At 45.0% G+C, this 25,725-nt stretch overlaps 1 non-coding gene across 1 annotated transcript; it reads left to right on the top strand.

The window, feature by feature from the left end:
• The first annotated feature begins 24,065 nt into the window (after nt 1-24,065).
• Nucleotides 24,066-24,140, top strand: Trnat-ugu. The gene has a single exon. It is a non-coding gene; the product is annotated as a tRNA-Thr (tRNA).
• Nucleotides 24,141-25,725: the final 1,585 nt, after the last annotated feature.

The following is a 25,725-nucleotide window of genomic DNA, read 5'->3' as shown; positions in this document are numbered from 1 at the left end:
CAGCCCTCTGACCGAACACGTTGAACTATCGTGACGGCTACATATCGGCGACTTGCGCGTCGATGAGGATGAAATGATGATGATTAGGTCAACACAACACCCAGTCCCTGAGCGGAGAAAATCTCCGAACCAGCTGGGAATCGAACCCGGGCCCTTAGGATTGACGTTCTGTCGCGCTGACGACTCACCTACCGGGGACGGACACGTTTGGCGTTTATGGTTCATGACTATAAAATGCTTTCCCTCCTGTCAGAAAACAGAAAATCTGAGTTAGAAATTCTGCGTTTTAGTTGTGCACGGAACTTCTTCGTAGGACCTCCGATCGCTTCATTAATCTCGTTTTCAGAGGCAACTGTTTTAAATTTTGTTTACATAATCTTCGTCGCTTATGACCTCAATGCTACCTTTATCTGCTCCTGTGATAATGATTTATGTCTCTTTAACTTCTTATTTAAGTTATCTAAAATCCTACTTCAATTATTACAGCTACCTTTTGACAGCAACTGTGTTTTTAATACGCTGATGACTCCGATCGTTCTGTTTATGAGTGGAAAGCTTCGCTACGTCACTAGCGTATTTGACCTCTGCTATAATTCCCTTTATTTCTTCCCGTCCAGTGTTGGTTTAAACCTTCTATCTCCTCATCTGTAAGAAGAATATCCGTAAGATTAACAAACTTGTCGAAGAATACCTGTTTTTAGGTATACTATCGATTTAAAGTTTCCTGTCACCTGTCATACATAATATTTTATTATGGTGCCTTGCTATTATTTTTGTCCTTTCACTGTCCACTCTTTTCCCAATAAAATGGTTCAAATGGCTCTGAGCACTATGGGACTCAACTGCTGTGGTTATCAGTCCCCTAGAACTTAGAACTACTTAAACCTAACTAACCTAAGGACATCACACACATCCATGCCCGAGGCAGGATTCGAACCTGCGACCGTAGCAGTCGCACGGTTCCGGACTGCGCGCCTAGAACCGCGAGACCAACGCGGCCGGCTTTTCCCAATAAATGTACATATATTGTCAAATTGTACAAGAGAAAACATTTTATCTACTTTTAAATGCATTAACTATTACTCTTCATTAATACGTCCTTGCTTTTGAAGGCCTCCATGATTTCTGCTTATAACCACAAAACTTCAGATTCCTTTTTATTGCTCGAGCTGTTGCTTTTTATTCCAGATTTTAATTTTTTCTCACCTTGGAATTATATTCTGATATAAGCACACCTTAATATATTTAATTTTTCCATAGTTTTTCATAAATTTTAGTTTCAAATTCAGTAAAGTAAAACAGTCTCTTACCGCCTGAATATGTACCATTACTCCATACTCTGACTTTTTTTTGTTTTGAGTCAACGGTCTCCTGAATGGTTTGATGCGGCCCACTGCGAATTCCTCTCCTGTGCCAATATCTTTGAAACGTCCCCTTTGAACAATTATACTTGACTGTGCTTAAACTGACACACAATATTTTTTAGCGCAATGCAATCTGACTTTCAATAATCCCTACAAGAGAATGGCCCTGACTAAATTAACCTATACGCTTCACAAATCACTTACCTGACAAAAATCTTCGGTACTCAAACTACTGCAATACAGCGAGCGCCACTACTGTCAGCTAAATAAAAGATTCAAACTACTGAAGGCACTAACTACTGATAGGCATAGTTAGCAAATGAAAGATTTTGATAGAGAACAAACAATGTATTTACCTTAATAGTGTTCAAAAGTCATAATATATATAGCAGTTCATGACATCCAGTCTTACAAATGTACTGTCTCTGATGGACACACGTCCAGATCATCGGCTCTCAAATTTCCGCCATCTCTCTCTCCACATCCACCACTGCTGGCGGCTCACCTCCAACTGCGCAACGCTACGCGCTGTTAATATAACATCCAGCTGCCCAACACTACAATGGCGAATAATGCAACAATGCCACCCAGCCACAGACTGCACACAGCACAGCCAGTGATTTTCATACAGAGCGCTGCGTGGCGGCGGCGTTACCAATATAAGAACCTAAACAGCCTACTTACATCTTCATCTCAGAGTATCACTTGCAACCTGCGTCCTCAATTATTTTCTGGGTGTACTCCAGTCTCTGTCTTCCTCTAGAGGTTTTCCCTCTACAGCTCCCTCTAGTACCATGAAGTTGTACCCTGATATCTTAAGAGACGTCCTATCATCCTGTCCCTTCTCCTTCTCAATGTTTTCCATAAATTCCTTTCCTCGCCGATTCTGCAAAGAAACTCCTCATTCCTTGCCTTACCAGTTTACCTAATATTAAACATTCTTCTGTAACATCACACCTCGAAGGATACTATTCTTGTCTTTTCTCGTTTTCCCACAGTCCATGTTTCACTACAGTCAATGATGTGCTCGAAACGTTCATTCTCAGAAATTCCTTCCTCAAATTACAGCCTATGTTTGATGCTATTAGACTTCTTTTGAATAGGAATGCCGTTTTTGACAGTGGTCGTCTGCTTTTGATGTTCTCCGTGCTCCTTCCGTCACTGGTTATTTTGGTGACAGAATTCCTCAACTTCATCTACTTCGTGATCACCAGTCCCTATGTTAAGTTTCTCACTATATAGAGATGGGGCCCCTCCACGCCCGCACCAACGTGGTGACCAAACCAAAAGTTCTACTGTCACCTCCGTAAACATGTTAGTTGTCTAGTAAGTGGATCACAGGATGCTGGGCTGTGATGTTCGTGCGTCTGGGTAAGGCTACGCATTAACACGGTCCATCAGGTGATAGATAGTGGACGAAACGCGAGTGAGGGTAGCGATTTGAAGAGCAGAGGGAAATAAGTGCCATGGCTCGTGCCGTGGGAAAAAAACCTCTGCGACAGTGGGATGGGTAGTAAGAGCAGTAGTGGCTTACTAGCTGCGATAGCTCATACAAGGTTGGATTTGTTAGTATAGGTGTCATGCATCATTACCGTGACAAGCGATGGCGATGTGTCCCAGTTGCTGCAGCTGCTACATTCCTGGAACAATCAAGATCGTTATACAGTAGTGGGAGATCGGCCATAGATCATCTCACTGTGTGGGGGATGTGTGGAGCTTGTTTGCATGCAGTGTACGGTACGGCTTCCCTGTGTGCTGCCAGTTATTCGACAGTGTATTTCAGCTGGATATCCAGTAATGGCGTCTGATTAACAGGGGCTCGGCTGTGCCATTATGTTTGCGTATGCTTGGCCATAGATGTTATGTCCTTACAAGTATGTCTTTTGGTCTTTCATGTTTCCATCTACGGTTGTGGTCGTAGTTCCCCAGATTCAGAATAAACGGGTTCTGCGAATGTCTGGAGTTTCTGTATAGTCTTGTGGTGAGTTTGTGGATTACCTCCGTGAGAGTCTCAAGTCGGTATTCCCTGTGAAGGTCCGCGATGCGTGTGTATCGTGGAGCATTGCTTATGATTTTGAGTACTTTGTTTTGTATGAGCTGCAGACGGCGCAGGCGTGTAGGCGCAGCGTATCCCCAGACAGGAGCTGCGTACGTCATCAGGGGTCGGATAAGTGTCATGTACATGGACCTCGACACCCTTCTGTTCAGTGTGCTACGCCTATTGAGCATAGGATGGAGCTGTTTGAGCCTGGCGCTAGCTCGGTTGGTCATGTGTTGTATGTGGTCCCCCCAGAGTAATTTCCGGTCCAGCCAGACACCGAGGTATTTGACTTTCTCGCGGAAACGTATTGGACGTGCATGTAGAGTTATTGGTCTGCAGTAGCGGTGTTTGCGCAGTTGCTTCGGTCTTCTAGTGAACAGAACGGCTTCGCACTTGTCGACGTTTACTCTAACACGCCATTTCTCCAACCAAGGCTCGGCCACTCTGAGTGCAGTCTGTAGGCGTGACGTAATGTTTGATGGTTTCCAATCTTGTGCAAGGATGGCTGTGTCATCCGCATAGATTGCCATCATTGTGTTTTGTGTGGTTGGGAGATCGTTTATGTAGAGGTTAAACAGTAGGGGTCCTAGGGTGCTTCCCTGGGGTACTCTCGCGTGTATACCGTGTCTTGTTGATTGTTTTCCCTGCACGTCAGTGTTGAAACTCCTGTCTGTGAGGTATGAGTGTATTAGACGCAGCAGCCCGTCGGGGAATGCCGCGTCGCTGAGTTTGCGGATGAGGCCGTTGTGCCATAGACGGTCGAAAGCCTTTTCGATGTCCAGGAACACTGCCCCTGTAGCTTTGTTTATGTTGAAGCCATGTGTTATATGTTCAACGACCCGTAGGAGTTGTTATGTTGTGGAGTGGTGATTTCTGAAGCCGAATTGCTCCGGTCTCAGGATGTCATTTATTATGCAGTGCCTAGTGATGCGTTTGAGAATCACCTTCTCAACAATATTATTGAGCGAGCTCAGAAGGCTGATGGGTCGGTAATTTTGTGGGAGGCTGTGGTCTTTCCCCGGCTTCCTGAACATCAGGACCTTGGCCGTCTTCCAAAAGGCGGGGAAGTGTTGGTGTTTTAGTATGGCATTCGTTATGTGTGTTAGGTACTCAGTTGCTTTATCCGTGACCTCCTGGAGGACACGGTTTTGAATGCCAAGTTTCTCACTGTTCTAATTTCTGCTACTTTTCATTACTTTCGTCTTTCTTCGATTTACTCTCAGTTCATATTCTGAACTCGTTAGACCGTTCATATTATTCACCAGATCTTGTAATTCTTCTTCATTTTCACTGAGGATAGCAATGTCATCAGCGGATCTTGTCATCGATATCCTTTCAACTTGAACTTTTGTTACACTCGTGAACCTTCTTTTTATCTCCGTCATTACCTCTTCAGTGTACCGGTTATTCTGTAGGGGTGAAACACTACATCCCTGTCTTACACCCTTTATAGTCCGAGCACTTCGTTCTCTGTCTTCAAATCTTATTAACCACTCTTGTTTCTTGTACATGTTGTATATTACCAGTCTCTCCCTACAGCTTACCCCTATTTTCTAGAATTTAGAACATTTAGCGCCATGTGACATTGCCAAATGCTTTTACCAGGTCGACAAATCCTATGAACGTACGGTTACATTATTTTATCAGCCGCAACGTCAGAACTCTCTTTCTGGTGCCTTCACCTTTTCTAACGCCAAACTGATCGTCGTTAACACAGCTTCAGTTTTCCTTTGTGTGTTACTCTTGCTAGCAACTTGGATGCATGGACTTTTAAGCTGATTATGTGATAATTTTCGCACTTGTCGGCTCTTGCAATCTTCGGAATTGTGTGGATGATTTTTAACCGAAAGTATATAGCCAGACTCGTACATTCTACACAACATAAATAGTCGTTTTGTTGCCACTTCCCTCAATGATTTTAGAAATTCTGATGGAATACTATTTACTCCTTCTCTCTTACTGATCTTAAGTCTTCTAGAGATTTTTAAATTCTGATTGTAATACTGGATCGCTTATGTCTTCTAGACACATCAAAAAAGTTATGCATCACTTCGGTTCCGAGAGTTCCGGAAACTGTACAGAAAAATTGGAATAGAGATCAACATAGACATCATTTCCGCCCTTTTTATTGCTCATGAAATCAACACATTGCATGGTGTATCACCATACAGCGAGACATTAAGAGGTGGTGGTCCAGATTTCTGTACACATTCGTACCTCTAATACATAGTAGCTCGTCCTCTTGCATAGATGCATGCCTGTATTCGTCGTGGCATACTATCCACAAGTTCATCAACGCACTGTTGGTTCAGATTGTCCCACTCCTCAACGGCGATTCGACGTAGATCCCTCAGAGTGGTTGGTGGATCACGTCGTCCATAAACAGCGCTTTTCAATATATCCCAGGCATGTTCGATAGGGTTCATGACTGGAGAACATGCTGGCCACTCTAATCGAGTGATGTCGTTATCGTAAAGGAAGTCATTCACAAGTTTTGCACGATGGGGGCGCGAATTGTCGTCCATGAAGACGAATGCCTTGCCAATATGCTGCCGATATGGTTGCACTGTCGGTCGTAGGATGGCATTCACGTATCGTACAGCCGTTACGGCGCCTTCCATGACCACCAGCGGCGTACGTCGGTCCTACATAATGTCGCCACAAAACAGTGGGGAACCTCCACCTTGCTGCACTCGCTGGAGAGTGTGTCTAAGGCGTTCAGCCTGACAGGGTTGCCTCCAAACACGACGATTATCTGGTTGAAGGCATATGCGACACTCATCGGTGAAGAGAACGTTATGCCAATCCTGAGCGGTCCATTCGGCATGTTGTTGGGCCCTTCTGTACCGCGCTGCGTAGTGTCGTGGTTGCAAAGATGGACCTCACCACGAATGTAGGGCGTGAAGTTGCACATCATGCATCCTATTGCGCACGTTTTGAGTCGTAACACGACGTCCTGTGGCTGCACGAGAAGCATTATTCAACATGGTGGCGTTGCTGTCAGGATTCCTCCGAGCCATAATCCGTAGGCAGCGGTCATTCACCGCCGTAGTAACCCTTGGGAGGGCTGAGCGAGGTATGTTATCTACAGTTCCTCTCTCTCTGTATCTCCTCCACGTCCGAACAACATTGCTTTGGTTCACTCAGAGACGCCTCGACATTTCCATTGTTGCGAGCTCTTTCTGGCACAAAGTAACAATGCGGAAACGATCGAACCGCGGTATTGACCGTCTACGCATGGTTGAACTACAGACAACACGAGCCGTGTACTTCCTTCCTGGTGGAATGACTGGAACTGATCGGCTGCCGGACCCCCTCCGTCTAGTAGGCGCTGCTCATGCATGGTTGTTTACATCTTTGGGCGGCTTTAGTGACATCTCTGAACAGTCAAAGGGACACTGTCTGTGATACAACATCCACAATCAACGTCTATCTTTAGGAATTCTGGGAACTGGCATGATGCGAAACTTTTTTTGATGTGTGTATATCGACTCCAGATTCTTTCTCTGTAACGTCATCCGACAAGTCTTCCCGTCAAATACGCCTTCTATGTACACTTTCCACCTATCCGATCTCGCTTCTGCATTTAACAGTAGAATTCTCATTGCCCTCTTAATGTTAACACCCTTGTTTTAAATTTCGCCGAAGGTTGTTTTGACTTTGCTATATGCTGAGTCAGTCCTTCCGACAATCATTTCTTTTTCTATTTCCTCACATTTTTTATGCAGCCATTTCGTTTTAGCTTCCCTGCACTTACTATTTATTTATTTCCTCAGTTACTTGTATTTCTGTATTCCTGAACTTTTCTGAACATTTTTGTCGTTCCTTCTTTCAGCGATCAACTGCAGTTTTTCTCCTATTACCCACGGTTACTTCGCAGTTACCTTCTTTTTACTTATTTTTTTTCTTTCCAACTTATGTGATTGCCCCTTTTTAGAGATTTCCAGTCTTCTTCAACTGAACTGCCTACTGAGCTATTTCTCATTGTTGTACAAGTATCTACAGCCTTAGAGAATTTCAAGTGTGTCTCGTCATTACTTAGTACTTCCGTATCCCACTCCCTTGCATATTCATTCTTTCTGACTAATCTCTTATACTTCAACCTACTCTTCATCACTATTCCTGGGTGGGCCTTAGAATCCAGTATCTGATTTCGGACGGAATGCCTGACTGACCATGATGTGATCTATATGAAATCTTCCCATATCAGGCTCTTGGTCAGCTTACCATGATGCCTTTTTCTGAAGAACTGTCGCATCCTTATCAGTTTCGGTGGTATGTCTCCGCGATGGTCTGACTACTACGACCATAATCTGTTAGCACCACAACGTTGCAGTTCCAAAAATCTCAGCGTCACGTTGGCCGATGACTGTTGGCTCTTCGCATTTCTCTGTGATGGTGGGTCGATATGCATCCACTTCTTGCGTTATTCCTTTGTCTAGGGGTCATAGTGATACATCCGGCACTTCTCCATGCTGATTGGGATGTTAAAGAAGTCATCGTTTCCGCTGCTGCATCGGTGGACTGGTGGGGCAGACGCAAAACTCGTTACCCGGTGACTTTTACCAAGATCAAAATATCATGAAAGATGTGAAAAAGTGATCCATGACTGATTTTCACTTTTTACATTAACTTCCCGATTGTGATACACATGTCTTCGAAGACAGGAAGGAAGATTATGTTTTTACGTCCCGTCGACATCGAGGTTATTGGAGATGGAGCAGAAGCAAAGATTGTTTTCAAGGATGAGAAAGGAAATCAACTGCGCCCTTTGAGAGGAACCATTCTGGCATTTACCTGGAGCGAGTGGGAAAAATCAGGGAAAACGTAAATTTCGTGGCCGTACGCGGATTTGATTCGTCGTCCTCCCGAATGCGAGTCCAGTGTACTAATCACTGCTTCACCGCGCTCGTTAGTAGTCTCCGAAAGCCAAGGCCTCCACTTCTGTCGCAATCTGAAATTCTTCACAGACAGATGATCTGCCATTTTGTTGTTCGTCAGCCAGACTTTTTTTGATCACCGTGGAAGCACTGTCAGCCCACTGCGTCATTTGACGCTGGGTTGTTGTATACTAACACCAACTCAGCATGGACGGTGTGTTGTTCCTCTCCAACTGTCGAAAACTAATCAAGTACACTGTTCTTTGTTAGTGGAATGCGAATCTTTGCTTTGGTTCCTCTAGCGGCGTGCTACGGCACTGTAACGTAAGGATTTAAAATTGTTTCACGACTGTAAACATGTAGCAACAAACAAGCAAAAATATAATTACCAAACCCCATTTTTGAAGGTGATTGTCATAACTGTAGATAATGAAAGCAGCGCCGAAGAAAAATCAAGACATGGCTTCCCAACGTACGTAAAATGGTGCAAGATGTTCGATATTCTGAGAAAAATACGTGTATGCTATAGATAAAGACGGGCAACGTACAATATGTGCAAGAACCAAGAGAGAACAATAAGAACGAAATACCAAGAAGGAAATGCTTGGAATAATAATGGTGTGAGACAGGGTTGTAATCTTTCGGCGAAGTGGTTCGAATAAAAAGGATGTAAGACAGGATTGTAATCTTTTGCCCTTACTGTTTAATCTACTCATCGAAGAAGCATTGACGGAAATCAAAGGAAAGTTCAAGAGTGAAATAAAAGCTCAAAGTGAAAGGATTTAATGATGCGGCCGGCTGATGACATTGATATCCTCAATGAAAGTGAAGAAAAATTACAGGATCTTCTGAATGGAATGAAGAGTCTAATGAGTACAGAACATGGGTTGAGAGTAAATCGAAGAAAGACGAAAGTAACGAGAAGTAGCAGAAATGAGAACAACGAGAAATTTACAATCAAGCTTGGTGATCACGTAGTACACGAAGTTAAGGAAATCTACTACGCAGACAGCAAAATAACCTATGATGAACAAAGCGAGGAGGACGAAACAAGCAGACGAGCACTGGCAAAGAGGGCATGCCTGGCCTTGAGAAGTCTACTTGTGTCAAATACCGGCCTTAATTTGAAGAATACATTTCTGAGAATGTACGTTTGTAGCACAGCGTTGTATGGTAGTGAAACACTCACTGGGGGAAAACCGAAACAGAAGAGTCGAAGCATTTGAGACGTGGTGCTACAAAAGAATGTTGACAATTAAGCAGACAAATAAGGTAAGGTATGAGGAGGTTCTCCGAACAATCGGCGAGGAAAGGAATATGTAGAAAACACTGACAAGACGGAGGGACAGGACGATAGGATATCTGTTTAGACAGCAAGGAATAACGTCTATGGTACTAGAGCGAACTGTACAGAGTAAAAACTGTAGAGGAAGACAGAGACTGGAATACATTCACCAAATAATTGAGGACGTAGGTTGCAAGTTCTGCTCTGAGATGAAAAGGTTGGCACTGGAGGCATTCATAGTGAACTTCATCAAACTAAAAAAAGATTAATTATTTCATTGATGAGATGGCGAGGCTTGTTGCGATTTGTAGCAATGGCCCACTTAAAGAAAGGACTCATTTCCGCATTCATGATCGTTTTACGGCGTCTCGTTTCTTTTTTTTTTTTCAAATATAGTGTGTAGTGTGGACTGAAGAGATCATCCTTGATGACTTATTCTTCTAGGATGGGATGTAAGGATAAAAGGAAAACACTTTATTTATTACACATCCAGTTAGGCTTGGGCACCCAATGGGTCCTTTAGCCTGCTGTCTTTGGTGGTGTCTATCTCCTGTGGAGGGTGAAGTGTGTCAAGGCTGTTATGTGTGACTGCTTCCTCGTGTTATGACAGATTGCCTATGGGGGGCGAAACGTTATTGACTTCGGTACTCGATACTTGTGCCATCTTGCAGGGTTTACCGTTCCTACCGATTGTAATTGTCGAACTTCGTCCCTAAGGGCATCGATCTTGTCAAAAACTCGTAGAACCTTGTCATGGACCTTCTCTTGTATAGTGGTCTCGTGGAGTGCGGTGCGGATGTCAACGTTTCTTGTCCACCATGGAGCTCCTGTGATCCATCGATAGCAAATGTTTTGCAGCGCTTGGAGTTCGTTGTAGTTGGAGACGCACGTAGTTCCCCAGGAGGTGGAGCCATACAACATTGTGGGTTCCACCGTTGCCTTATACAATTGGAGTTTAGTCTTAGAGTTGAGATCCTTACTCTTCAGGAACGGAATCAATGACCTGGCCATCTTCTGGCCTGCCGTCTTCTTGTCGTCAATATGCTGCGTAAAGAGTAATTTTTTGTCAAGGCAGACACCGAGATACTTCACTCCCGGCGACCATGGGATAAATTGGTCAGCTATTTGGAGTCTGTCGTTCAGAACTGGTTTCCTCCGTGTGAACAGAACGGCTGCCGTCTTCGTCGGGTTGATCGTTATCTTATTTTGCAGCGCCCAGCGTTCCATTACAGCAAGTTGCCGTTGCATCCTAGCGATTAGGCCGTATCGGCCGTATCGTCCGCATAAAAACTCGCCGTAACAAGGGGGACTGTTGGGATGTCATTTATATATAAGTTGAAAAGTAGAGGCGAAATGACAGAGCCCTGCGGAATTCCTGCGGAGATCAGTTTCATTTCGGAGTTTTTATCGTCTACTCGGACATACAGTTTCCTGTCCTGCAGAAAGCTGTCTATGAGTCTAATGTAACAATCCGCAATAGGGGTAGTGCGATGCAGTTTGACGATAAGGTTAGGCCTCCACACCTTATCGTAAGCTTTTTCGATGTCAAGGAAGACACCAATCGTGAAGTGCTGCTTGTTGTATCCTTCTTGTATCCGTTCGGTGATCCGTAGAAGTTTAAGTTCGGCAGATAACTTGTCCGTGAAACCGAATTGTTCGGGTCGTATAACATCATGCGCTGTAAGCGTGTCATGGAGCCTCTGCAACAGCACTCTGTCGAGCACCTTGCCAAGGGTCGTTAAGAGGCTAATTGGCCGGTAACTGTTGGGTTCTTCTGGGTCTTTACCTGGCTTGGGTATTGGAACTACTCGAGCTGTCTTCCATGCCGTAGGAAAATATCCCTGCAGAAGACAGCTGTTGAGAATTCGGATAAGGAGCACAGTTGGCTTCCTGGGCAACTGTTTCAAATCGGTGTTGCTTGTGGAGTCGTTGCCCGGTGCATTATTCCGAGTCTTCCGGATAATTTTACGGATCTCTGCAGGTGTGGCGAGTTGTGGGCGGCTCTGCACAGGCGCAGTACGAAAAGCAGCCCATTCTGCTGTAACGACGGCTTCTTGTTCTTGCAGGCGGACGTCGTTCACGGGGGTCGCTGGTGTAGACATCTGTTCTTGGTAAGTCGTAGCATACAGCTCTGCCTGGGCGAGTTCGTCATAGAGGAGCCCATCTGGTCCTCTGATGGCTCGTTTAGGTGGCCGCTGGTGCCGTATGTTCTTGACTACCTGCCATTCGTTCTTGGTTCGAAGTAAGAATTCATCCATCTTATCTTCCCAGACCTGCTGTCGCCACTCGACCACTCTCCTGTGCAGTTCTCGTGTTAATACGTGTGTTTCTCGTCGATCGATCGGGTTTCTATAGCGGAACCAACGTCGCCTGCTCCTGTTTCTCTGTGTCTTCAGTTCTTGGAGTAGAGTTGAGAACTCGTCGAAAGCTACTACAGGGTAGACTGTGTGAGTAGTTGCCCTCCGTTTGGCTACCTTTATCTTCTGCGTCAAAGTTTGTACCGCGATGTCGATGGCTTCCGGTGTTGAAACGTCCAGCGTCGGGCAGATATTGTTGTCAAGATATGTCCGAAATTGACTCCAGAGTTTGTGAGGTTTGGGGCGGAAGGTTGGCCGTTGCGTTTTCCACTATGCTGATAACAGGTCGGTGGTCAGACGGAAGATAGTCGACGGTGCGGAGCCGGAGGTTCGTCTCAATATTTTTGATGACAGCAATATCTAGGACGTCTGCTTCTTGCCGATCGACGTAAGGAATCCGTGTGGCCTCTCGTGGGCCGTGGACTGTGATGCCCAGTTCTTCTTCCATGGCAGTCAAAGTTCGTCCAAGAGGGTTCGTACGCCGGGAATTCCACGCGACATGCTTGCTGTTAAGGTCACCTCCTAGAAAGATTTTGTCAAAATTGGTGAAGATACTCCGTAGGTCGTCTGGCACCAGGTTTTTACCCCGGTTGTACGCCGCAATGAAAGTGATGTTGCCTGCCGCCGATCGAACCGTTCATGCTGTTGCCTCCAGATGTTGGAGGTATGGTAGTGTTTCATGATGGTGCCGCAGTTCCCTTTTAAGCAGAACTGCGGTCCCTCCACCTCGTTGGCCTTGTCTGTCCGTTCTATAGACGTACATGTTACGAAATCTGAGCTCAGTTGTCGGACGAAGGTGCGTCTCCGATATTAGTGCGATGTCGATTTTGTGACGTTGTAAAAATTCAGTGAATTCTGTTTTCTTGTGTTTCATTCCGTTGGCGTTCCATATACAGATTTTCAGGTTTCTCGTGGTCCCAGGGCGATCCATCTTAAGGTGTTCCCCAAGGCCTTCGATACACTTTCGATTAAAGAAAGTATCCTCACTAATTGTTGCTGCACGGCGGTGAGAAGTTTCGCGACATCAGAGAGCGCTGGAGCTATAGATTCCATCAAATTAGCTGGTGAGACGTAGGTTTCCGGTTCCAGTCGGCGTGGTGATGCTGCGTGGGCGTATGAATAATGCTGGCGGTGCTGTCGAGGTGGGCGTGCTTCAGGAGGAGGCTGTGTTACTGGCTGCCGTGTCGCCGCCGGCTGTTCTTGTGGCGTTTGCTGACGGTGGGGCGGAGGGTGTGGCCTCAGGTTGGAGTTCCGTACTACACGAGTCCTCCGTTGAGAGGGCTGCGGGGAAGACCGTTGTCTGTATTTCCTGAGAAGTTCCTGGTACTTCTGGCAGCCACGCCATGTGGCACGATGGTCTTTTTCACAGTTAGCACATTTCGGTGGAGCCCCTCGGGGATGAGTACATGCTGAAGATCGGTGTTGCCCTCCACATCGAACGCAGCGAGCAGGCAAGCTGCAATAATTAGCTGTATGTTCGAAGCGCTGGCAGTGGCGACATTGCACAGGTCCTTCTTGTCTGTTTTAGGTTTCAGTAATGACTTTAGTATATTGAAGGTATTTGATGTCGTAAATCTTGTAGTTTTCCTTTTGGGCTGGCAACGTGACACAGTAAGCATCTTGAGGTCGTAATTCCTTCGTGTAGTCGTCTCGATTTTTAAACTGGTGGACGTTGATGACAGGGAAACCCTTCTCTATCAGTGCGTCTTTCAGTTCTTCCTCCGTAACTTCGGCAGGTAGACGTTTGACAATCACTTTGAGGTCCTTGTCCTCCGCGTCCTGATGTGTAAAAAAAGTGGATGTCATTCGACACAAAGAAATTGATGGCCCGCCGTTGATCTTCATAGGAGTCAAAGTGATATTTGATCCTGTCTCGTTGGTAGATGGCCTTAAGACTGCCGTCAATATTCGCTTTCAGCGCGTTGTTGAGTTCCATGTAGTTCTTGGTATGGTAAATAGTAACGGGCGGGACTTTGCGTAGTAAGTTCCGGCCAGAGCCATCTGTCCCCTCTTTATCTGCTTCGAGGTTGACATCACTCGTCTGGTCCATACGTTCTGGAGCATCTGTAGTATCTTCCGTCGCAATAGCCGCATAACGGTTGGAAGTTTTCAGTTCTTCTGGACGTTGTCGCTTCCGAGAGTTGTTCTGCTTAGGAGAAGCGTTGAGTCGTTTTCTTTGGCGAACTAGTGTAAAAGCGCCCTCTCCGTCGGTGGGCTGCATGGTCCAAACTTCTTCAGAGGGGAGTCCCTCCATTTCGTCGTCGTCTTCTGGTGGAGAAAAGTGTTCCACGTCGTCCACTTGTTCTTCAGGCTGTGGAGGAGGAACTGTACTAGTGCGGTTGTCGTATACTTCCTGACTTTGCAGAATCATGTGTTGTATTTCACGTCTCAGTTCCCTTTGTTGCCGATCGTTCTGTGTTAGCTGATGCCTCTCGTCATAGGGGTTCGACGTACGTTGTCCTCCGCTCTGCATTCGCGTATCGCTCGTCGTGGTCCTGTCCTCATTATCTTGCCTGTCAGAATCCGTTGTCGTTGCAGGGGTCGTCGCCGTTGCATCCGTGCTGTGGGGAGCGGCCGCCGGGACGGCCGGTGGGGCAGGCCCCACCGACAGGCCAGCGGCCGGCCCCGGCACGACCGAGCCGGCTGGCTCGGACGCGCGCGTTCCGTTGTCCGCACTCATCGGCATCGCGCGCTCAACTGTCTCGTTTCTTAAAAGAACGGAACTTGTCTAGCTTGAAGTGGGAAACCAGATGGCGCTATGGTTGGCCCGCTAGATGGCGCTGCCATAGGTCAAACGGATATCAACTGCGTTTTTTTAAATAGGGACCCCCATTTTTTATTACATATTCGTGTAGTACGTAAATAAATATGAATGTTTTAGTTGGACCACTTTTTTCGCTTTGTAATAGATGGCGCTGTAATAGTCACAAACATATGGCTCACAATTTTAGACGAACAGTTGGTAACAGGTAGGTTTTTTAAATTAAAATACAGAACGTAGGTACGTTTGAACATTTTATTTGGGTTGTTCCAATGTGATACTGTACCTTTGTGAACTTATCATTTCTGAGAACGCATGCTGTTACAGCGTGATTACCTATAAATACCACATTAATGCAATAAATGCTCAAAATGATGTCCGTCAACCTCAATGCATTTGGCAATACGTGTAACGACATTCCTCTCAACAGCGAGTAGTTCGCCTCCCGTAATGTTCGCAGATGCATTGACAATGCGCTCACGCATGTTGTCAGGCGTTGTCGCTGGATCACGATAGCAAATATCCTTAAAGATTCCGCACAGAAAGAAATTCGGGGACGTCAGATGCGGTGAACGTGCGAGCCATGGTATGGTGCTTCAACGACCAATCCACCTGTCGTGAAATTTGCTGTTCAATACCGCTTCAACCGCACGCGAGCTATGTGCCGGACATCCATCATGTTGGGAGTACATGGCCATTCTGTCATGCAGTGAAACATCTTGTAGTAACATCGGTAGAACATTAAATTAGCAGACATTGCACCATTTAGATTGCCATCGATAAAATGGGGCCGGCCGGAGTGGCCGAGCGTTTCTAGGCGCTACAGTCTGGAACCGCGCGACCGCTACGGTCGCAGGTTCGAATCATGCCTCGGGCATGGATGTGTGTGATGTCCTTAGGTTAGTTAGGTTTAAGTAGTTCTAAGTTCTAGGGGACTGATGACCTCAGAAGTTAAGTCCTATAGTGCTCAGAGCCATTTGATAAAATGGGGGCCAATTATCCTTCCTCCCATAATTCCGCACCATACATTAACCCGCCAAGGTCGCTGATGTTCCACTTGTCGCAGGCATCGTGGATTTTCCGTTGCCCAATAGTGCATATTATGGCGGTTTACGTTACCGTTGTTGGTGAATGACGCTTCGTCGCTAAACAGAACGCGTGCAAAAAGTCTGTCATGGTCCCGTAATTTCTCTTGTGCCCAGTGGCAGAACTGTACACGACGTCCAAAGTCGTCGCCATGCAATTCCTGGTGCATAGAAATATGGTACGGGTGCAATCGATGTTGATGTAGCATTCTCAACACCGGCGTTTTTGAGATTCCCGATTCTCGCGCAATTTGTCTGCTACTGATATGCGGATTAGCCGTGACAGCAGCTGAAACACCTACATGGGGATCATCATTTGTTGCAGGTTGTGGTTGACGTTTCACATGTGGCTGAACACTTCCTGTTTCCTTAAATAACGTAACTACCCGGCGAACGGTCCAGACACTTGGATGATGTCGTCCAGGATACCGAGCACCATACGTAGCACACGCCCGTTGGGCATTTTGATCACAAAAGCCATACATCAACACGATATCGACCTTTTCCGCAATTGGTAAACGGTCCTTTTTAACACGGGTAATGTATCACGAAGCAAATACCGCCCGCACTGGCGGAATGTTACGTGATACCACGTACTCATACGTTTGTGACTATTACAGCGCCATCTATCACAAAGCGAAAAAAGTGGTCCAACTGAAATATTCTTATTTCTTTACGTACTACACGAATATGTAATAAAAATGGGGGGTCCCTATTAAAAAAAAAAAACGCAGTCGATAACCGTTTGACGTATGGCAGTGCGATCTAGCGGGCCAACCATAGCGCCATCTTGTTTCCCCCTCCAAGCTAGACGAGTTTCGTTCTTTGTAGTTTTTTTGTTTGATGTTTATTTCGTGAGATACCTGCCCGGTCACTATCAATGGACCACCCTGTATGTACCTTCGTGACGATCTTAGCTGCAGCTTGTAACTTGCTGTAAATTCCAATGATTACCTGTTTTAATTAATAGGAAAGACATGTATGTAGCTGAAAAATTACATAAAACTATTTACTATTATAATATCGCAAACTCAGACGTGAAGCACGTGCATAATTAAAAAACTAGGGAAAAAGTATTTGGTGTACAATATTCGCATGTATGAAACTCACACAGAATCGTATCTGAAGTTGCTCGTGCTGAACTGGCTTTACCAAGACCGGACGCAAATTTAAGCTAAAGCGGAGAAGTAGGGTTCGTTCCACTAACGAGTGTGTGGCGTATTTCGTAGAAGCTTTTTCGTTGTACGTTACAGCGGAGCGCAAGCGAACGACGGTCTGAAGTAAAGCGTCTCTCGGAGGTTCGTGGAAGGCGGGGTAGACTGAAATCCCGACAGCACATACCGCTTCACATATTCCCTACGTACGTACTTCCTTCCTTCTGGGAAAGCCTCTCCAGGGGCAGTGAAAAGTTTCACTGGCATCTTCACGAGCCATTAACATATTAACTTTCTGGGGGAAGTTTGTAAAGTTTGTCTGAGTTTCCTGCTTTTGGTGGGACACGTAGCATTTACCGATAGTTTTTTCAGCCATAGAAGCCAGCCATTTGTGGCCGCTCGGCGGGGGTCGAAGCGGGTTCCTAGTTGCTAACGAAGGCGTCAGGGAATTCCTACCCGTATGTAAGTAAAGTGAAGCACACGGCACAAGAAACGAACTCTCGGTCCCTCCAGTCACGCCATTTCTGTAAGGGGCAAGCGTCGTTATACAAAAAATATAATTCAAATTCTCATTATTACTTTTCCTATCAATTAATGTCCTTACTTAGTCTGTTAAAAACCGTAGATTATTCGCTCTCGGAACGACCAACCGTGAGAAAATGTGTGAGTTGCGTAAATATCCAGGGAAATCTGGTTTCGCAGGACAGAGCGAATTAGGTTATGGATGTGGAAAGGGGCCAAAATCAGTTACCGTTAGTTGCACAAAACACACACACTTTATTTTCGTAAAACCAATCACTCATGCCCTTAAAAGGATTAAAAAACAATACGGCTGAAGGCCCGAATACAAGTTATTAAAATTGCCTTAAGGAATACAAACGGCTGAAGGCCTTAGTTACCAAAATTTTACGTAAATACTCGGGTGAAGGCCACAAACTGGACATAGAAGAACTGAGCCTTAAGGCCTGGATAACAAGAATTTCCAATAGAGAAGAAAATTTAAAAAGGTTTTAAACAAGCGAAATTTTAAAATTTTTATTTAAGACTGCTGTAGGCCTTATCTTAAAAATATTTGACATAAAGCTCGGCTGAAGACCACATACTGAACATAGAACAACCCAAAGCTTAAGGCTTGGATAACAATGATTCGTGATAGAGCAAAATTCTCCTTTTCTCTTTTAAAAAAATTTAGTTCAAACAAGAACATTCGAAGTTTAAGATGGCTGAAGGCCTTATTTTAAAATTAAAACAAACTAAACTAATAGGCGGCTGAAGGCGTCGCACCAGTACTTGAGACAAAAGAAAATCACAATCTAAAAACAACAGAACAGTGGTGCTCAGAAGTGTTCCAGGGGCGGCCTGAGGAGGTAACTCTAACATAAGTTTAGGTGAGACAGGCAGCCAAAAGTAAGGTTAAATAATCGGACGGCAAACGGACCCAGGGACGGCTGAATGACCGACCAACAACCTAAGCAATCTCCTTCCGCCCGACCATCGGCGCTACAACGGAAAATATCAGCGAGGACGAAGATAAAAGGAGCACTACGTCTTCAAAATTGGCGTTTAAATACAGCCAAGGCGCAATAACGACTCAAAAATATAAACAAACACCAAAGGCTATCGAACTACGCGCCGTGCCGAACAGCGTCAACACGGCGAGGAAAAACAGACTCGCTACTCTGTCCGAACCGACCGACTGCCTACTCCAGTACGCAGACAGCATTCGTAACTGTTAAGTGCAAATCACAGAAGCTACACACAGTTCCACGTAAACACTTGCACCAAGAACTCCTACAATCCTAAAACCAATCACTGTGGAACAAGGAGAAACCACAAGTCGACACACACAGAGTTTGCATAAGCAGTCGGCTACCAAATACACGTCGTCCGATGAGACGACCGACCGAACGACCAACCAAGGTCGTTCCCACTCAAATTATGTGTGTCGGCAACGGTTGGGCGAGTCATGGCTGTCCGGAGCTCACTGCAGCTCCGTCCCGAATCCTCCGATGACCGTTCGCAACTCGCACACACGACGACCCGGAAACACTGGCTTGGACCCAAACATGCAGAGGGAACACTTGCCCATTGGCCACCCGACATCTCTGCACAAAGAAGGGACCGACCCACGTCCCGCAAGATGACTAATTGAAGGGGCCATGTCGCCCGATGAGACGTCCGACCGAACAACCAACCAACGGTCGTCCCTGCTCAAGTCGCCTTCCGTCAGACAGTGCACGTATGTCGCCAGCGGTCGGGCGAGTACTGGCTGTGCAGACCTCACTGGAGGTCCATCCCGACTGAACTCCTACAGACGACCTCCCGCAAATACTCGCGGTCGCTCCAGAGATAGTACGACGGTGCACTTATCGATAAGCGCTGCAGCTGCCACCCACAGGCAAACAAACCAGCAACTTAGTGACGCCAGTAAACCGAATAAGAAATGAAGCGACAGTTCCGTAAAGACAAGATGTCAAGCAAGAAACGGCATGAACACGAGCCGCGCGCGGCTCATCCAATCAGATTCTATTAATATAGGAACCCGGTGTTGCAGAAAATTCATTTGTCATAACCTTTGATACATAAATTTTCCTGCCAGTTACTTTATTACTAGTTGGCCTACCTTCGGAAAGCAGTATAGCAGCGATTCTGCCTAATATGGGTTTGAAAAGTCTTTGAGTTTCTCGAGGTATGAGTCACCAGGTGCCTACCCACAGGTGAGCCAACTTCCATAAATTGTTGTTGTTGTGGTCTTCAGTCCTGAGACTGGTTTGATGCAGCTCTCCATGTTACTCTATCCTGTGCAAGTTTCTTCATCTCCCAGTACCTACTGCAACCTACATCCTTCTGAATCTGCTTAGTGCATTCATCTCTTGGTCTCGCTCTACGATTTTTACCCTCCACGCTGCCCTCCAATACTAAATTGATGATCCCTTGGTGACTCAGAACATGTCCTACCAACCGATCCCTTCTTCTGGTCAAGTTGTGCCACAAACTTCTCTTCTCCCCAATCCTATTCAATACTTCCTCATTAGTTATGTGATCTACCCATCTAATCTTCAGCATTCTCCTGTAGCACCACATTTCGAAAGCTTCTATTCTCTTCTTGTTCAAACTATTTATCGTCCATGTTTCACTTCCATACATGGTTACACTCCATAAAAATACTTTCAGAAATGACTTCCTGACACTTAAATCTATACTCGATGTTAACAAATTTCTCTTCTTCAGAAACGCTTTCCTTGCCATTGCCAGTCTACATTTTGTATCCTCTCTACTTCGACCATCATCAGTTATTTTGCTCCCCAAATAGCAAAACTCCTTTACTACTTTAAGTGTCTCATTTCCTAATCTAATTTCCTCAGCATCACCCGACTTAATTCTACTACATTCCATTATCCTCGTTTTGCTTTTGTTGATGTTCATCTTACATCCTCCTTTCAAGACACTGTCCATTCCATGCAACTGCTCTTCCAGGTCCTTCGCTGTCTCTGACAGAATTACAATGTCATCGGCGAACCTCAAAGTTTTTATTTCTTCTCCATGGATTTTAATAGCTACTCCGAATTTTTCTTTTGTTTCCTTTACTGCTTGCTCAATATACAGATTGAATAACATCGGGGAGAGGCTACAACCCTGTCTCACTCCCTTCCCAACCACTGCTTCCCTTTCATGCCCCTCGACTCTTATAATTGCCATCTGGTTTCTGTACAAATTGTAAATAGCCTTTTGCTCCCTGTATTTTACCCCTGCCACCTTTAGAATTTGAAAGAGAGTATTCCAGTCAACATTGTCAAAAGCTTTCTCTAAGTCTACAAATGCTAGAAAAGTAGGTTTGCCTTTCCTTAATCTTTCTTCTAAGATATGTCGTAAGGTCAGTATTGCCTCACGTGTTCCAGTATTTCTACGGAATCGAAACTGATCCCCCCTAGGTCGGCTTCTACTAGTTTTTCCATTCGTCTGTAAAGAATTCGTGTTAGTATTTTGCAGCTGTGGCTTATTAAACTGATTGTTCGGTAATTTTCACATCTGTCAACACCTGCTTTCTTTGGGATTGGAATTATTATATTCTTCTTGAAGTCTGAGGGTATTTCGCCTGTTTCATACATCTTGCTCACCAGATGGTAGAGTTTTGTCAGGACTGGCTCTCCCAAGGCCAATGGAATGTTGTCTACTCCGGGGGCCTTGTTTCGACTCAGGTCTTTCAGTGCTCTGTCAAACTCTTCACGCAGTATCGTATCTCCCATTTCATCTTCATCCACATCCTCTTCCATTTCCATAATATTGTCCTCAAGTACATCGCCCTTGTATAGACCTTCTATATACTCCTTCCACCTTTCTGCTTTCCCTTCTTTGCTTAGAACTGGGTTTCCATCTGAGCTCTTGATGTTCATACAAGTGGTTCTCTTTTCTCCAAAGGTCTCTTTAATTTTCCTGTAGGCAGTATCTATCTTACCCCCAGTGAGATAAGCCTCTACATCCTTACATTTGTCCTCTAGCTATCCCTGCTTAGCCATTTTGCACTTCCTGTCGATCTCATTTTTGAGACGCTTGTATTCCTTTTTGCCTGCTTCATTTACTGCATTTTTATATTTTCTCCTTTCATCAATTAAATTCAATATTTCTTCTGTTACCCAAGGATTTCTACTAGCCCTCGTCTTTTTACCTACTTGATCCTCTGCTACCTTCACTACTTCATCCCTCAAAGCTACCCATTCTTCTTCTACTGTATTTCTTTCCCCCATTCCTGTCAATTGTTCCCTTATGCTCTCCCTGAAACTCTGTACAACCTCTGGTTTAGTCAGTTTATCCAGGTCCCATCTCCTTAAATTCCCACCTTTTTGTACTTTCTTCAGTTTAAATCCACAGTTCATAACCAATAGATTGTGGTCAGAGTCCACATCTGCCGCTGGAAATGTCTTACAATTTAAAACCTGGTTCCTAAATCTCTGTCTTACCATTATATAATCTATCTGATACCTTTTAGTATCCCCAGGGTTCTTCCATGTATACAACCTTCTTTCATGATTCTTAAACCAAGTGTTAGCTATGATTAAGTTGTGCTCTGTGCAAAATTCTACCAGGCGGCTTCCTCTTTCATTTCTTAGCCCCAATCCGTATTCACCTACTACGTTTCCCTCTCTCCCTTTTCCTACACTCGAATTCCAGTCGCCCATGACTATTAAATTTTCGTCTCCCTTCACTATCTGAATAATTTCTTTTATTTCATCATACATTTCTTCAATTTCTAAATTACGTGACAGTTATGTTGTGGGTGAGGAACTGGGGCCCGATTACGCATAAGGTGTGTTCCAGCTGCGGATCAGCTCAATTTGATGGCCATAATATCTACACGAGTTCACCATCTTCCTCCTGAAGGCAGTGTAGCGCAATTCTGCCCTTATGACACGAACAATTATCTCTATAGACGATGTCAAGATTAATGGATGCAAGTGGTTCACAACGATGTTCACGTAGTCTACAGGTGTCATGCTGTCTTCGGATACTACCACAGGTCCCATGGAAGCTCAGGTGAATGTTCCACCTTGTTTAATACTGCTCCCACCAGCCTGCGTCAGAGGCACGGGGCGTTTCGAGCATCTGTTCGCCTGGATAACGTCGCATCCGGACAAGGTCACTGACTTGGTGTAAAAAGAAACGTGATTCATCTGACCAGGCGATACGTTTCCATACTTGCACGGTAAAATCTCTATTATACTGTACCCACTGCAATCGTAACTGACGATATGGTTGAGCTAACATGGGAACAGTTAGGGATCAACAACTACGGAGCACCATGTTTAGTAATGTGCGCTGAGGGTGTGCTCTGAAACAGCTGTACCTGCACAAGCATTATATTCCGTTGCCAGATATGCCTAAGATCACCGTCTTTCCTGCTTTGCAGAACGGGAAAGCTTCGGATACCCACTTTCTGTGATGACGCGCGGACGTCGCTGCTCGTGGTTTCACCATCCTTCAACCACTTTCCTTAGACGATGACGGCAGTTGCACGCGAACAGCCGTTCCCAGCCGCTGGGCCATAACAATCCAACACTTGTTAACGTCGGTTATTTCAGCAGAGTTCCCTATTCGTGGCCCGTATCACGCTACAATGATAACCCATTTGTCTCTATTTCGCGTACATACTTTCCGTAACGAGTTACGTGCCCGCAACACCATTAAGCGGCATTCCTCTCTCGGCGGGCATTGGTCATAATGTTTTGGCTCAGCAGTCTAAGTCATAATTGGAGTCAGGGTGTGATGTACGCAAATATGAAGTCAAATATAGAACCAGTCGCGGTTAAAGCAAAGGAGAGAATTTGGTGTTGCATTGCTGAGAGCAACAGAAACGCTGAAATGTCCCGTTCGTAGACGCTAAGACTAATAGTTTACGAAGAACTTTACCTCTGGAAGGACAATACGAAATGTATCGTACTTTCATCGGATACTGTGATGGATCGTGACACTATACTGAGCGACCCTGGAGGAAGGGTCAGTATTCAAGGATATGGCAGGAACGATGATTCGAAGAAAATAGTCTACTAAACATGGGCTCTACAAGCGCCGTAGCAACAGATACATCGTGCAGCTTCTCTAGAATAAATGATAATTAGTTGAAACCCTCAGATTGTAGACAGTTGGAATGTGGGTCTCACGGGAAGCGTGCAAGGGATAAGTTCTTGCAGTCGCACTATTCATCTGTGTCCTTAGTGGCTCAGATGGGTAGAGCGTCTGCCATGTAAGCAGGAGATCCCGGGTTCGAGTCCCGGTCGGGCACACATTTTCAGCTGTCCCCATCGAGGTATATCAACAACACCTGTCGGCAGCTGAGGGTTTCAACTAATTATCATTTATTCTAGAGAAGCTGCACGGTTATCAGTGGTATTTGTTCTTTCGGGAACAGTTACTATCTTCATATATAGTTAAAAGGCTACCTGGCCATTGATCTTCGTCTGTGCGAATGTGCACAGGTTTCCCAAACTCTTACGGGAATCGTCATCTTAGTGGGCGCGAGTAATATGTGGATGAGCAAATATCCATTAGGAACATCACGAATATAGATTGTAGACAGTTGGGAATGTGGGTCTCACGGGAAGCGTGCAAGGGATAAGTCCCTGCAGTCGCACTACTGATCTGTGTCCTCGGTGGCTCAGATGGATAGAGCGTCTGCCATGTAAGCAGGAGATCCCGGGTTCGACTCCCGGTTGGGACACGCGTTTTCAGCTGTCCCCATTGAGGTATATCAACACCACCTGTCGGCAGCTGAGGGTTTCAATTATCATTTATGCACTTTAAAGCCCATGCTTACTAGACACATTTTTCTTGTGTTGGTGCAGAACACCACCTCTCAAAACACGGAAAGTGCAACAGATTTGTTTTACGGTATCGAAGATGAAGATGTGCGCACAGCTCTTGAGGTATACATTTTAAAGCCCATGTTTGTTAGTCTCTTTTGCTTCGAATGGTGGTTCCTGTCATGTTCTTGACTATTTCATTTTTCTGCTAAATTAATTTTAGGTGAAACAAGATTTTACTAAACACACATGAAACGTATTTTCTTACGAGAAAGTGTGAAAAAATTTGATGACTTAATATATCTAATTCATAGACGGAATTATTTACAATTTCCTGCCCGACACACTTTTGTACTCTGCAACCGGAAGCATTTTAGAGCACGACTGAAGTGGAGATATTGTCGGATTTTCAGAAATAACAAATACGATGCCATTCAGTAGCATCTGGTCCAGCAACGATCAGTTCATGTGAGAAACATCTCTAATTTGTTGCGATTTAAAAGTACAATGTATAAGTAATCAAAGAAGTACACCTATGAGGATTCAGCGTGTCTTTCGTATATTATTAATTAAATTACGTAATTCATTCTCTTAGCAGCACATTTTGCTCGCCTTTATTTTTGCTCATCGATGGTCCTTGGCATAATATGAAGATAATAAATAATAGAAGGAAGAAGGTAGCACGTGGTAGAAATTCCAGATATAAAGTTCTTAGTCGGTTTGGTAGAATGAACAGAGTGAGATGAATGATGCATAAATGACGGGAAAAACACAGATATGTCGCTTCCTGTCCTTCATGAAGTTGTTCCAGTCGTCACATACCAAAGAAGAGCGAATAACCTACAACTGTAACACAAAAACTGCTGAAAATAAATAAGTACATGAGACTACCTGCCGTAGTTTGCGGTCGTCAGCTTGGATTAATCATCAGAGACGTTACACCGGATTCGATCCCAGACCCCAGTGTTTCACAGGAAATCAATACTAATACCGAACGAAGTTATTAGTCACGACTCGCAGTTCAGATTTCACTTCCGTCTGTCTGTGTCTTTTTCGTACCAAAGCCATTCTCTGCCATAGCCTTCCTGGCTGAGATGCTAGACCACAAAGCATGTGCAGCTGGAAGTTCCTGCAGATGGAAGTCTTGCCGCAGATCATGAATTCCGTGTGGATAGGTCATTGGATGGCAGCATTACGGTGTTAATCCGGCGGAGAGCTTCGCATCAACGTATACAAGGCTTAAGAATGAAAACTTCATAATGTTAGGCACTGTGATGACTTACTTCACAAGACAGCTTTCCACCAACTTTTTGTTGTAGCTCTGAGAGTGTTGTCCCAGAAGTTCTGGAAGGAAACGTCAGAGAGCTCAGCAAATGACCTCAGAGTGAGTTATGAATACTGGCGTTGTGGGGATACGAGCCGCTCCTTAGGAGCTCGCCTTTCCCTGCTTCTTATGACCTTCTCTCCGAGCGTTAACTTAGAGCCAGCTAATAACGACGGCAT

The sequence above is a fragment of the Schistocerca piceifrons genome, chromosome 1 (genome assembly GCF_021461385.2).
Source record: "Schistocerca piceifrons isolate TAMUIC-IGC-003096 chromosome 1, iqSchPice1.1, whole genome shotgun sequence".
Taxonomy (NCBI): domain Eukaryota; kingdom Metazoa; phylum Arthropoda; class Insecta; order Orthoptera; family Acrididae; genus Schistocerca; species Schistocerca piceifrons.
The sequence above is the reverse complement of the archived record's forward strand: the minus strand, read 5'-3'. Positions and strand labels throughout refer to the sequence as shown.